The sequence below is a fragment of the Nicotiana attenuata genome, chromosome 2 (assembly GCF_001879085.1).
Source record: "Nicotiana attenuata strain UT chromosome 2, NIATTr2, whole genome shotgun sequence".
NCBI classification, from domain to species: domain Eukaryota; kingdom Viridiplantae; phylum Streptophyta; class Magnoliopsida; order Solanales; family Solanaceae; genus Nicotiana; species Nicotiana attenuata.
In genome coordinates, this window is record NC_031990.1 from 5,179,998 (window position 1) to 5,188,134 (window position 8,137).

Below are 8,137 nucleotides of genomic sequence, written 5' to 3' on the forward strand. Positions count from 1 at the left end.
CTATATGCCCATGCTAGAAAGGTGTATAAGGTATGTGAAAAATGAGTAACGGAATATTGATTATGGCACAAGGCCATAATCAATATTGATGGGTAATTGATTAATTACCGGGTAACGGAATATTACCCGATTAACTAATAAGTGGATAAAAAGTTAATAAATTAACCACCCCACCCACATGGCACAAGGCCACTAATTAAAGAGGATGAATCATTACATATTGGTATAGGTGTCTAAGTGACTTAAATGTGTAAGTCTTGTAAAGACTTGTAAGAATCTTATCCAAAAATCATTTAATGTCTTAGGTTCAAAAACGTCCAAGCTTCAACAACTCGTTTAAAGCTTCATTTTCAAATCAGATCAATTCTTTCCAAACTTCAACATTAATCCTTCAAAATTCTTAAGGAATCCAAACGTTTTCCTCTCAATTCCAAGGAAACCAAAAGTGTGATTTCGTTCAAGAATTTTTTAGGAACCAGAAAACAATTTTCGTCCAAACTTCAACCAATTAAGCAAATTTCGTTCAACATTTTGAAGCAGAAGCAAATTTCAAATTTCAAATTTCAAACAAACTTTTCCTTCTTAGTTTGAAAGGTTACAAGACTAACTTTGATAAAGGAAACACGTTAGAAGTCAGGAGCTTCTTTCCAAGCATTTCGTTCAAATTTAAAAAACGCAGAAGCTTCATTCTCTCGTTACAGCATATTTCACAGAAGCAGAAGCTTCACTTCGTTCGAATAATTCAAGGAACAGGTATGTTAAGGCTAACTCTTCCTTTATTTTAAATGATCTCGTCATTACACAAGTTTGGTAACAAGCCATAGAGAAAAATTCATATTCCGGAATTTGCGTATATTTTGATGTCTCGCAAGTTACGTATATTTTTCTAGTTTTGTAAGTTACAATATTCTCCTTATCGGGACTTTATATTCAATTGAGTATTTTCCTCTTCCAGTCAAGAGAGCAGAGAGTTTATATACAGTATTAGAAGTATTTTCATTACCATCGAGCTATAATCGATGGGCAGGCCCCTATTGGGCAACCTCTGATCAGATGGTAAGTTATATATCAATCCTACTGTGGCCGAGCGCATATGAGCGAGCCCAGTTGGTCGAGATACAGAGCCTAGTATGGCCGAGCGCTTATGAGCGAGCCTACTACTAGGGCCGGACAACTATTTTACTTACTATATTGAGAGAGTTGAGTCAGTATCAGCAGGTAAGCATATCTTCAGATTTTCTTTGACTCCCAGTTGTTCTCAGTTATTATATTATCAGTTCAATTTCAGCTTTCAGTATATTGCCTTACATACTCAGTACATTATTTCGTACTGACGTCCCTTTTCTGGGGGCGCTGCATTTCATGTGTGCAGGTCAGACAGACAGACGAGTAGGCTTCTTCAATAAGTGTTGCCTGAGTTCAGCTTGATCGGTAAGCTCCATGCCTTTCGGAGTTTCCGGGTCTAGAGCCTTACGTATATCTTGTATATATACGTATATATGTCATGAGTAGGTCGGAGAGCCGTTTCGATCACAGTATATCCATTAGTAGAGGCTTGTAGACATATCTTATCAGTTAGTACAGTATGTTAGGCTTTCAGGCCTTGTATGTACATTTGGTTAGTTTGTCAGCTGTAGTAAATATGACGGCCTTGTCGTCCAAGTTTTATATTGATATTTAGTCAGCATTCGCTGTTGTCTTGCAATGTGGCCCATGGCCAAAACTATGACATCATATGTTCAGAGTCCCTTAGTTGCAAGTTGGTACGCAAGGATAGGTGAGACACCGGGTGCCAGTCTCGCTCCCAGGTTCGGGGCGTGACATTACCAACATCAAAACTCTCATAATTCCAAGATGCCATGTTTTTTTAAAATCAACAAATAAAACAAAAATAAAAAAAATCAAATACAAAAACTAAAAATAAAAGTTCAAACTTGAAACCTAGCAATATGTACACCTACAGCTACACCGTTAGTTCCCTGGCAACGGCGCCAAAATTTGATCACGCCCAACTATGCCTTATAAAAAGAACAAAGCGGTCGTTGCAAATATAATCCGGTTTACGAGTCCGGAGTCGAATCCCACAGAGAACTAAAGCTTAGCTGCAGTTGGTCACTATTACCAAGAATACAAGCTTGAACAATTCCTAACCTATAGATATTAAGATTCTTATGTTTAACTAACTAACTAACAAATTAAAATAATAAATTAACACTAAAGATACTACAGGTTGAAGAAAAGATTAAGGAGGTCTAGAGTTATGATTTTCCTAATTGTCGGAATCCTTCCCGCTATGTCTTCTATAATTTTGCCTAAGTATTCTCTACCGATCATGAGCACTCTGCGTGTGGTAATTCTCTCCTGAGTAATTACGATAATTTACGAGACATACTCTCCCGAGTTACGCTAGCTGGCTTTAATTACAGCCCACTTAGATCGCACCCAAGGTTTTGTTATCCCTAATCCCACCTTTAAACCCTTGGTTATTGATTTCTCACATACGTCGGGAGTGATGTTGTTCAACAACTACCTAAATATGCACTCTCTCTCGAGTAATACATACTAAATAGGCACAGCTAATTGAGGGCCCTTCAATCAACCACAAGAATAATATAGTTGAACAAATAGAGAAAATACTACGGCTCAATTATATAAAAACATAACAAGAATTTATTCTTCAAAAGGTTCCATCAAAACCCTAGATAACAAATTAGCTATTCATAATAGTATGCATAACTACAATACTAGAATTCATAACCAATAATAGAAATAGGAAGAAGGAAGTGAAAAACTCGTAGAAGAATTCTCCGCCTTGCTCCTAGTGTGTTCTTGCCTCCTTAGGTCGAATCTCCGACCTCCACGATGGCTCTGTGCTCTTCCTAGGTCTAAAGTGTGTCCAGTGTCACCAAAATAACGTTTTTACAAGTATTTATACCAAGTAGGGTCAGGCCCAGACGAAACACCCTTTACTGCGTGAATTAGGACTTAGCTCTGCGAATTTTGTACAGCCCCGCCCCACGCTGCATCACACAGTGCGGTGCGGTAGTGGGAAACTTCAGAGACTTGATTTCTGACGCCTGTTGTGAATTTGCACTATTACGCGCACAGTGCGGCGCACTAGTGCAAATTTTTCAAAGTGAAATTTTTCTCTTCTTTTGACATCCAGACTTGGTACACGACCTCCAAACACGATCCCGGCTTAATGCATTGGACTTTTACTCAGACTTCAAAGCTCCAAATTGATCGATTTAGCTCCAAATTAACTTCTGAACTCGGGATCACTTCCTGCAAGGCATAAAACACGTACTAAGTGTAATTCACTATTATTTGAGCTTAAGCACACGTAGAAATGCAGTAATTGGAATGTAATACTACGGCTAAAATATAAGTTTCTAGCCTCACATCAAACCCTGACGTGGGAAGATCCGTTTCAGTACCAACTGTCCCAGTGTGGATTGCCTTGGTCTGACCTTTTTGTTGAAAGATCTTGCCATTCGGTACTGGTAGAGTTGATCGTGACGTACTGCATTAATTCTCTTTCCATCCAGATCTGATGATACCCCACAAAGAAATCCACCAAAGACTGGAGTTCATGCTTCGCACAGTTATCGATCAGTGTGTGTATATTGGGCAGCCGGGAATCATCTTTGGGACTTGCTCTATTTAAATCCCGATAGTCGACACATACTCTGACCTTCCCATCCTTCTCCGAAACTGGAACGATGTTATCCAACCAGGTAGGACATTAAACCACTCTGAAAACCTTAGTTTTGATCTGCTTGGTGTCTTCCTTTTTTATTTTCAAACTCATATCTGGCTTGATCTTTCTGAGTTTCTGCTTTACAGGCGGACACATCAGATTGGTGGTAGTTTGTGAGCCACTATAGACGTGCTCAAACCAGTCATATCATCATAAGACCATGAGAAATTCTTCATACTCTTTCAGGAAACGAGTGTACTATTCTTTCTCTGATGGTGACAGGTGAATGCTTATGCGAGTTTCTTTGACTATTTCGAAATCTTCCAAATTGACTATCTCGGTTTCATCCAAATTGGACTTGGGCTTGTTCTCAAAATTTTCCACTTCTCTGACAATTTCTTCAGGTATTATATCGTCTTCCAAATCCTCTGAATCACTATCCTTATGTTGCGTTGTCTCATTACTTGTCACAGTCATAGGTTTATCAGGATAAGTAATAATAACACTTTAGAGAAATGTAAAGGATAATAATGAATACTAAAAATAGCAATGCACTTAATAAATCTTGAAAACATCAAAACAAGTACGGCTCGATGACTCGAGCAATTATTTCAAAACACAATACGTTCAAAACAAAATACTGAAAATGTCTTAAATGCTTAAAATTGCTTTTAAAATAGATTGTGCTAATTGCCAGGTTATCCAGGAACTTGACGGGCTCGGGACGATGCGGTTGTCCAGTTCTTGAGAACAGCTCCTTTTCCCACGGTCTGAATAGTAAGGTCTTCCTCTTCCTCCTCCTCAACTATCACATTGCAGTCCATGTCTTCATCATCCAGAAATAAATTCCTTAGTCCAGCTAAAGCTTCATCTTCTTCAAACCCCCATATCATGTTAGTTTGTTGTCAGGGTAAGGGAAAGGTTTGCCAAGTTTCGGACTTGATCAAGCTCCCCTTGTAACTCCAGTATTTTTTTTCCAACCGTAAGACCAAATCGTTCTGTGCCGGGGTACTCTGACCATCTGAAGTTTCAACGTTTTCTGCATTGTCCTTTCTGATACCACTTAAATCGTCCATCTTTCCTTTCCCTTTGCTTCTGCCTTTAGGATCACTTGGTGGAGGACCTCTGGATCTAGTGTGATATGCGGATGATGCCAGTATGCACGAACCAACCTTATGGAATGGGAATAAACAAAAGAAAAGAAAACAAAAGGTATACAAGTCAGTAAGGGGTATTAAAAGGGTGGTTGCGGTATTTAAACATGTATTGCGGAATTATAAATTCGCTTCCTAATTTTGGTGACCTCATTGTGCTCGAGGTAGGCCTAAGAGACATATAGATTTGGAGAAAATTGATGCCAATAATTGCGTCATTCCATTAATGTGAAAATAAATCAAATCTTTACTAAAACGACAATAATGGGAGAGTTACTAATGACATTTGCCTTATGACAATCGAAATCTAAACTAAACTAGAAAGCAATAAAACAACATTCCCCTAATCACCTCAGTCCCCGAAGGACCTCCTTCGTGCTTGGCTCTTTTGGCTCCATCGATCAGATTTCCCAAGTCGCGCATATCAAGCAATAGATTTTCCACCAATCTAGCAGTAGTGGTGGGATATTTTAGACCATGCTGAACTTGGGACTTCGTGCTTCATTTTCTGCAAAGAAATAGAGTTAGCCCTTTCCCCCTCTAGATTCGACTATTTACACACTAATGATCAACATATTGGCATATCTTCTCCAAGAAATGCACATAACTTGACAGTGTCCGTTGGGATTGTGAAAATCTCGTCGGGCTTTAGACAAGGCTTATCTTAGCTGGATATCACGTTTGAAAATGTTATAACCCATAGTAGGTTTAACATGATGCATGTACATTTGATGTTGGAGTAGGGTTTCTAGAGTGGCCTAGACTAGTACTCTCAAGTGGACAACTTGAGAGGGAAAGGCATGTAACCATCGACTGCACCGTTGATCAACTAGTTTTACCGCAAATAAGCCTTTCCAAATTTAAAGGGTGATTTCGGAAGAGCGCGGACACTCATCAAACGCCGCTATGGTATTAATTGGGCACGAGTGGAATATGATGTGGAGCATGCTTTATGCGAAACTAAATAACACATTGTCAAGTATTTGCATAATAAATATGTAGAAAGCGGTAAATACAATATTAAGGTAAAACCTAAAGAATATAAAAGAAAGACAAAGGAAAGAAGTTAGTTTGCGGGATATATGAGAAGGTAATAAAGCAAGCAAGGGAGTAGGCACGGAAGAGGCATGATGTAGCAATCTTTAAACGAATGATGAGCAGTTATAGCAAATAAGGGTGAATGAGAGAGGGATATGCATGTTATAACCAATTTAAGAAAGGAAGGGTGGAGAAGGAAAGGGATTTGCATATACCACGAATTCAAATGAAGAGAGAATAGGGGAGGGATGTGCATGCAACAATGAATTAGATATAAGAGGGAAAATAGGAGCGGGATGTGCATGTAGCAGTAAATAAAAGAAACACGTTTATCAGAGAAGACTAATTCATATAAGCCAAATTTGCTATGGCAAGAGCCTAAATATATCCCAGCAGAGTCGCCATGCTGTCGCGCCCCTTTTTCTCGCGAAATCGGGTTTCAACACGTGACAACTCTTTTAAGGAGGTGTTAAAAGAGATTGTCGCCACCTAAATGGTTTGAGCTGCGTTAGGGCACCTATTTGCAAATAACTCTGGTTTAACCAGTTTACGTTACCAAAGATCGGGTAAGGGCTCAAATTACCTCGAAGAGAAGGTGTTAGGCACTCTTTGAGGTCCACAACTGTGGGTCCTGGCCGAACTCGAATTATATGAATTAGTCAGACAAACAAAGACAAAGAAAGCAAGAAGTTTGGGGAAAATTCATTATTGAAAAACTTTGAATAAACACAAATAATTGACTTAAAGACAAGATGGGGGTTCCTAAGTTTTTTAGCCTAAAGGATCATCCCGTGCAACATTAATAATACTTCGTAACTCCCTCGAGGTGGGGTGTTACTCGTATTATTCAGCGGGCACAAATTATCATCCCCTGCTACCCGATTACTATCTTTAAGTTTTTACCTAGGTGCCCTAGTTGATTCTAAACCGTGCCTTATGCGTGAACTACCCGTCCCATGCCTATGGTCCAGGAGACATTTGGACCTCTATTTTGGGTGGTTCTAGACTCTACTTAGGCTGCTCAAAATGATAAATCTAAGCGACATTCAAAAACATGTAGGACTACACATAAGGGCAGTAAATGGCTCAAGTTGGCCTCCACATATAAGCAACAAATGCACGCAATCAGGTTTTACATATTAAGCAGGTGACAAGTTCAAGAATTAATACAAAATGGGGTCCTTAAATCCTATAGGCATGACTTCTATGTGACTCTGAATTTTAAACATACTGCCAGTGATGCTTTTAAGAACAACGAATTTGGCAGATTGCGAGTACTACAAACCCTATAGGCATGCTTTCTAATTCGTTTTGTGAAATAAGGGAGTAAAACAGTTGGTGGTTCAAAATTACTAGCGCTTGATCAACATACTTTCTGGGCTAGCAATAGAGTCCTTTAGGCAAGATTTCTAAGAATTAGCGCTTGAAACTGGTTCTTATGGGCACGCTTTCTAGGCGGGCAGTATGATGGGAGTAACAGAAATAATAACTAATTTGATTATTTCCTATAGGTATGATATCTACACGAATAATGTGAAGAGCAAGGATTTGTTACTCAATGTAATCATATAGGCATGATATCTAAATGTTTCAGAGTACACTGAGACACTTAGTCCCAAGGTTGAACCAAAATTTGACTTTTATGTAAAAAACTCCGGAATACAGTTTTCATGATTCCAATAGCTTTGTATGGTGCTTTTAGACTTAAAAGTATGTTTGGATGTGGATTTGTAGGTCCCTAGGTTGGTTTGACAGTTTTTGGCTAAAGTTGAAGAGTTAAAGGTTTGGAAGGTTGAGAGGTTTGACCGAGAGATGACTTTATTGATATCAGGTTTAGATTTTGGTTCCGAGAGTTGGAATAGGTCCATTGTGTCTTTTGGGACTAGTGTGCAAAATTTAAGGTTATTCGGAGTTAATTTGATATGGTTCGACATTAGTTATAGAAGTTGGAAGTTCACTAGTTTCAATAGGCTTGAATTGGGGTACGATTCATGATTTTAATATTGTTTGATTTGAGGCTTTGAGTAAGTTTGTAGTGTGTTTTAGGACTGGTTGGTATATTTAGATGGGGTCCCGAGGTCCTCGAGTGAGTTTCAGATGGTTGAAAAATCATGTTTGGACTTAGAGGAATGGCCGATGGCTTCAGGTCTGGTACAATCGCTCTTGCGAAGTTTTGGCCGTAGGTGCGAGGCCGTAAAAGTGGCCCGATAGTCGCAGAAGCAAGATTTGGCTGGGTGCTGAGCAA